The sequence below is a fragment of the Myotis davidii genome, unplaced genomic scaffold (assembly GCF_000327345.1).
Source record: "Myotis davidii unplaced genomic scaffold, ASM32734v1 scaffold46, whole genome shotgun sequence".
NCBI classification, from domain to species: domain Eukaryota; kingdom Metazoa; phylum Chordata; class Mammalia; order Chiroptera; family Vespertilionidae; genus Myotis; species Myotis davidii.
This window is the reverse complement of record NW_006383006.1, coordinates 10,100,559-10,108,152: the sequence shown is the minus strand read 5'-3', so window position 1 is coordinate 10,108,152 and position 7,594 is coordinate 10,100,559.

The following is a 7,594-nucleotide window of genomic DNA, read 5'->3' as shown; positions in this document are numbered from 1 at the left end:
TTTTTTTCTTATTAAATTCACTTCTGAATGGGATTCTGTGCCTGTAGAGTTATTGGGGCCAGCTGAAGCTGTGCTTACAAGAAAGACCAGGTTAATGCTCCTACTGTGCTCAAAGACGGGGAGCAGCCCAGGGGAGAAGCATGGCGCCTGCCATGAACTCCCCAGTTGAAAGGTGTATAGCCTGCCATAAACTCCCCAGTTGAAAGGTGTCAGGCATCTGTGCTCACTACAGCAGGGATGTTTGACAGGAGATCTGAGTGGGTTACTTCCATGGCTGCCCACCAAGACAGAATGACTCACAAAATAACATAAGGAGGAGAAGAAACATTTATGCTATTTCGTTGACATTATACACTGTTGGAGTAAGAAATGTAGAATAAAGAGTTCATTCAAACTAATAGCATTTGAAGGAAAGTCCATCTGTATTTATGGAAGTATAAGTTATAAACAACAGTATTTTTTTAAGGAAATAGTTTAATTTACTTTCAAACAAATATACTAATCCTGCCCAGCCAGCATGGCTCAGCAGTTGAGCATTGATCTATGAACCAGAAGGTCATGGTTCTATTCCAGGTCAGGGCACATGCCCGGATTGTGGGCTCAATCCCCAGTGTGGGGCATGCAGGATACAGCCAATCAATGATTCTCTCTCATCATTGATGTGTCTATCTCTCTATCCCTCTGTTTTCCTCTCTTATATCAATAAAAATTTATTATATATATATTAATCCTGACCAAAGTAGCATACTAATATTGAGTCCTGGCAAGGTGTTTTTAAGAAGATTCATGGTAATGGGGAAAACTTATTTTTAAGTAGAGGCCCGGTGTATGAAATTTGTGCACTGGGCGAGGGGTGTCCCTCAGCCCAGCCTGCACCCTCTCCAATATGGGACCCCTCGGACATCCTTCTCATCAATCTGGGACTGGTGGCTCCAAACTGCTCACCTGCCTGCCTACTTGATTGCCCCTAATTGCTTCTGTCTGCCAGCCTGATCACCTCCTAACCACTCCCCTGCTGGCCCGATCGCCCCCAATTGACCTCCCCTGCCAGCCTGGTCCCCCCCGCAACTGCTCTCCCCTGCAGGCCTGATTGCCCACAACTGCCTTCCCCTGCCGGCCATCTTGCGGCTGTGGGTGCCGCCATCTTTGAGGATGTGTAGGTCAATTAGCATATTTTCCTCCTTATTGGCTGTGGGCACCGCCATCTTTGTGACAGCATGAGGGTCAATTAGTATATTCCCTCTTTATTAGATAGGATTAGTAATATCCATTTGCCTATGAGTAATTTCCCTAAATTTCAAGAAAACATGGCTTAGCAAGACCCTTGCGTGCATAGTGTTCAGTATGTATAGTGTAAAGGTGACTATAGCTCATCACTGTCAACAAGTAGAGTTTAAAGCAATTCCTCTGATAGATAGCAAAATGATTGCCCTAGATTCACCTTTCAAAGGCCTTTGTGAGAGCACATCCTAAAGTCTCAAACTGTTACATACAAATGACTCTATGTGTTAGTTTGTAGAGCCAACAAGATAGGTGAATAGAAAGTCAGCCTCAAAAATATCTCAATCCCTTGCCAGTTTACTTAAAGGGAACTCTCCACAGCCAAACACTATTGCTGGTAATTAAAAAGCTGCAGGCTTTCCCTGAATTCCGCTCCCTTGGCAGCACATTTCAATGATGTACTGATTGGTAAAGACTCAGATAATCAAATAAAAAATGCCACAGGTGATTATTCCTCAGAGACATAGAAAGGATTTAAATCTCAAGTCAGGGCACATCCCTGATGCCATAGCATACAGGAAGCCATCAGAAGGTTGCCTGGTGAGGATTTAGGAAAAAAAGGAATGAAGTAATTATTTGGAGCATAAATGTAAGGACATCATAGTATGAATGTCTGGTGCATCTATAGTAATAATAATTGCAGTTCATATGGGCCAGGCACTTTTGAAGTGTTCTTTTTTTTTAATCCATTCAGGCAAAGGTAATATTTTATTTTTTAATTAAATTTATTGGGATGACATTGGTCAACATAATTATATAAGTTTTAGTGTGGGTTTCTATGTTACAAGATCTGTATATTGTACCATGTGCCCACCACCCAAAGTCAAATCTTCTCCTGTCACTATATATTAGGACCCCCTTCTACTACCACCCCCTTCCCTCTGGCAACCACCACACTGATGTTTGTGTTCACAAGATTCAGCTTTATAGCCTACATATGAGTAAAATCATATGGTTCATAGCTTTTCCTGACTGATTCATTTCACTTAGCATAATATTCTCAAGGTCCATCCATGTTGTTGCAAATGGCCCTATTTCATCCTTTCTTATGTTTGAATAGTATTCAATTGTGTATATGTACCACATCTTTATCCAGTCCTCTATTGTGGGACACATTGGTTGTTTCCATGACTTGTCCACTGTGACTAATGCTGCAATGGACATATGGTGCATATATCTTTGAGAATACATGATTTCGAGTTTTTTGGGTATATACTCAGGAGAGGGATTTCTGGGTTGTATGGTAGCTATATTCTTACTTTTTTGAGGAATCACCAAACTGTTTTCCATAGTGGTTGTACCTGTCTCTCCAACACTTGTTATTGCTTGTCTTGAAGTGTTTTATATATAGTGGCTCTTTTAATCATTGCTGCAAAACTGTGAAGTAAAATTCATTGTTATTCCTATTTGTAGATGAGGGTACCGAGCACAAGGAAGTTAAATAACCTTACTGTCTTAGTTTGAGCTGCTTTAACAAAGTGCAATAGTCTGGGTAGCTTACACAACTGACTTTTTTTTTTTTACAGTTCTGGAGGCTGGGATGTCCAAGATCAGAATGCCAGCATCATCATGTTCTAGTGAGGGTTCTCTTCCTGGTTTGCAGGTAGACACCTTCTTGCTGTATCCTCACATGACAGGGAGAGTCTCTTCTTATAAGAGCACTCATTCACAGTGGTACAACCTCCTGATCTAGTTACTTCTCCACGGTCCCAACTCCAAATATCATCATATTATGGACTAGAGCTTCAAGTTATGAATGTCAGGTGGCACAAACATTCATTCCATAGCATCTTCCAAAGTCCTAGAACTAAAAAGTGGCAGAGTCAGGATTCAAACCTAGGCAGTCTAGTTCTACAGTTTCTAATGCTCTTAATCTCTATACTATGTCTGCAACTGAAATGGCCAGATGATTATTTTGACTAGAATATCTTATTCCCAAGATATATCCGGAAGGACATTGCCATCATTTACCTCCTGAATCTCCTTTGTCTATGCTTCAGCACTAATCAACCCTTGTTTTGAAAGACACAAATTGTTGTGTTATATTAATTATTGTATGAAATCGTTATTAAAAATTGTATGCTTGAGATTCATTCTATCTCTTTTAGGTATGCTTTTCTGTACTCCATCATGGAGAACAACAAATTCAAAAGTTAGCTAAATGTCTTTTTTTTAATATATGTTTTTTATTGATTTTAGAGAGGAAGGAAGAGGGAGAGTTAGAAACATCAATGATGAGAGAGAATCACTGATCGGCTGCCTCCTGCACACTCCCCACTGGGGATCAAGCCCACAACCCCGGGCATGTGCCCTTGACTGGAATCGAACCTGGGACCCTTCACTCTGCAGGCTGATGCTCTATCCATCGAGCCAAGGCTAGGGTTGTCTTTTTTATGGACTCCTGGCTATATGAAAGGTTGAAAAGCTATTCCATTATTTTCCTAATATTCCAAAGTATGTTTTGGAGTGAGGCAAATATGGGTTTGAATTCTGGTTCTGAGACATTAATTTGTAATTTCAGCAAAATGTTTTTCCTTCACCTATAAACAGGAATATTTATACTTACATTATGAGGTGGAGATTAAAAATGTATATAAATGCACTTATCACACTATCTGCCACATATAAACCCTGAAACAAATGCTAAAAATTATGGATCAAAGATTTATAGCTAATAAGCCAAAATGGAGTTTATATGGAATAATATATAATGGTCATTTAGTCCAAAAAAAGGCATATAAAAAGAGAAAAGGAAGAAGAAAAGATGAGATAGAATACAAATATCAAGATGGTAGATTTAAATAAAAATATATCAATAACATATTAAATGCCGATGTCTGAACACTTAAAATGTACATTGAAAGACTGGTCAAGAAAGATTCAACTATACCCTGTTTATAAGAAATTCACTTTAAATATGAAGGCAAAGACAGGTTAGAAGTAAAGGGATGGATAAAAAATAAATTATGTGAACACTATTCAAAAGAAAGCTGGAGTGACTATTTACATGTCACAAAATGTAAATTTCAGAGCCAGGCATAAAATTATTCTCTCTCTCTTCTCAGACTTCCAGTCCCCCAGATCTCTTCCTGTGAAACAACAAATTACCAATTTTTCCATATCTTTCCAGAATGAGTTTATGAATACATAAGCATATATCACTTTTATTTTTCACCAAGGGGAACATACTATATTCACTGTTGTGTACTTAGTATTTTCAAGTACATCTATGACATTATTCCTTATCAGTGCATATAGATTTATCTCATTCTTTTCAACTACTTTATATTAAAGAATAAAGATATTTTTAAAGATTTCTATCAAGAACACCAGGGTCTTCAAATTCTAGTAAACATGACTAGGTGAAACCTCTGCAAAACAAAATAGGAATAAAATTAATTTAAAGAATGCTAGGCACCTGCATCTATAGCACATTGAAAACTAAGGTTAATATCTTGATATGCTACACTCCTACTCCCATTACCCCAACTCATACTTCTACCAATTTATTATTTTAGGGGATATTATCCACTATTTAGTCTCCAATATAATTCTTAACTTCCTCTCTCCCTTATCTTTCCCCAATTAGTAAGCAAGTCTTTTAGATTCTACTCTCAAGCTGTCTCAGCAATTTGGAGACCTTTGATGAAATTCATTGTTACCTATTCAATGCATTGGGAGTAAGACTAATATTTGTACTCAATTCCATCTCTATTGCCAAATGTTTTGTTTATAAAATTGCACCATAAAACTTTAGAGGGTTTTAAACTGATAAATTGATATATTTAATATTCTTCTTCAAAAGGTTTATTCCCAGTTCTTTTTCTTAATAATTTTATTCATTGTACTTCTTATTTAAGAAGGTATTTCTGGTCTGGTGGGATGTATAGTGTTTCATAATTATTAAATGGATTTATGGATCATCTTTCTTTTGACAAACTCTGACTACTTTAACAAGTTCCGTTTCATATCCTATTTTATAAAAGGCTAATATGCAAATTGTCCCCTCGAGAGTTCTACTGACTGAAAGTTCGACTGCTCACCAAGATGTGCACAGACCACCAGGGGGTGGTGCGGAACGAAGGAAGGCCCTGGCCAGTGGCCGGCAGCCTGAGGAAGGAAGGCCCTGGATGGCAGCCAGAAGGCCCCGATTGGTCCTGATCACTGGCCAGGCCTAGGGACCCTACCCATGCACGAATTTCATGCACCGGGCCTCTAGTATTCTAATAAATCCCTGTGAAATAGGTTGAAGAAAATATTTCCTTTTTAATTTACAACTGAAAGAACAGAAACACAGATATACCAGGTAATTAGTGCTTGGCTACACAGTGTGTTGATGACAGAACTTGGGACAAGACCCTGGAACAAGAACCCAGGTGTTTTGACTTTCAAGCCAGATTATAAGTTTCAGAATCATAAATCTGATTGCAATTTTGAAATGTAATGGTACATATACATTCTGTATTTCTAGTGCTGTAATAATAATACATTATAGAAGGAAAAAAGTCTTTAAGAATCTAATTGGAAAAGAACATTTCTCAAGAAATGTAGAGAATGCATGTTTAACCACTGATTCCCTTCATTGAGAACTTTTCTGTAAAATGAGCTTAAAAACTGATGACAACAGGCTAAATGTTACACCTATTTCTCCCCCCCCCCCCAAAAAAAAATGTTGTCTAAATATATAAATGCCCTAGATTCTACATCAATCATTTGAAAGTGGCCTACTACAGCTTTGAAAATATTGGGCACATCATAAATGGTATGCCCATCTGTCATTTCTTTTTCCTCATGGAGCATGATGGCTCTGGTAAAAACATATGAATAATCTTCTCTGTCCAGCTGTGTGTTTCTGAGTAATTAGATGAATGCAGAAGTCCAACAAACTAAATTTGAAACGGTGACTCAATAGCAACGGCAATATTTAAGTAAACTAGTTTATTGAAATGGAAAACATATTTCTTTGAAATAGAGCAACTTGCTAAATGAACAGGAAAAACTAGCCTACAAAAAGAGAATTTAAAGCTGGAAAATTTTCTCATTGCAATTATAATAATATGTTAGAATTTGATTGAATGACATTTTAATTATGGTCATTTTCAATTTGAGCTTTCATTTTACCAATAATTGGCTTTGCTCTTTTTGTATAACCCAATAGACTAAAATTTAATTGATTGTGTTTAGCAATTGCGTGTATTTTGGATTATGTGGTTCATAATTCTAATGTTGTTTTTCATTTCTCATCTATGTATCCGAGCATGTGCAAATACACAGAGAATTACTGATGTTTGAAAACTGTTAAGGTATGATGAAGGAGAACATATATTTCATATGATTTAATTTATCCACAAAAAAAAATGACAGAAATGAAACAGGCAAGGTTTTTAAGCAAGCAGAATTTACTATGTAAGCATTGATGAAATCAAAATAATGGAGGGTATTTGATATGTTTGATAAATAATAGACAATAAATGCTTAAACTTATTCACCACATAATTGTTATAATGGTTTCAGAAGTTAAACAAAAGAACATTCTTCTATATTTCCTTACAAACATTGATTTTAATTTTTCCACATTTAATTTTTGTTAATACCTATAAATACACATAATTTTAACATTTTTATTTTTAGTTCATGTAATTTTATATTCTGACTTGGAAAAGTGAACACTTTTTACAGATAAGTAATTCTTTAGAAAATTGTAGTGGATATTAATTTGACTTGATATTTCAAAATATAATAAAAATAAATAGAAAGGATTGTTCTTTTAAATCCCCTCAAATATTTTCAAAAAATAAAAGGTAGAGATATAAGTTAATAAATAACAAATAAATTAATCTACCATATTTGTTTATAGGATTTTCTTTCTTTTTCTTCACCACTGACTCCTCTTCCCTCTCAGGCAAAAGGAAATTAAATTTATATGTCCTTAATTCTGCTCTCTTTTGAAATGGAGAATAATTATTGTCAGTTGAAATGTTTTAATACTATTAGTGCAGAATACTAATGTGTGGATGGAAAGGAACATTTGGTCTTATCAGTTAGACCTAGTTAAAAACTCAACATTAATTTTGTATCTCATGGAAAAGACTTTCGCTTCCCAAGACTTTTCAAGACTAAATGATTTTTATCTATTGGCAACATCTGACCTGGTAGATGTAGTAGTTTTTGTTACTATTCACCAATTTTTTAAAATATCTTTTAATTGATTTTAGAGAGGAAAGGATTGGGAGAGAGAGACAGAAACATCAATGATGAGAGGAGATAATTGATCAGCTGCCTCCTGCACATCCTCTACTGGAGGATCGAGTCT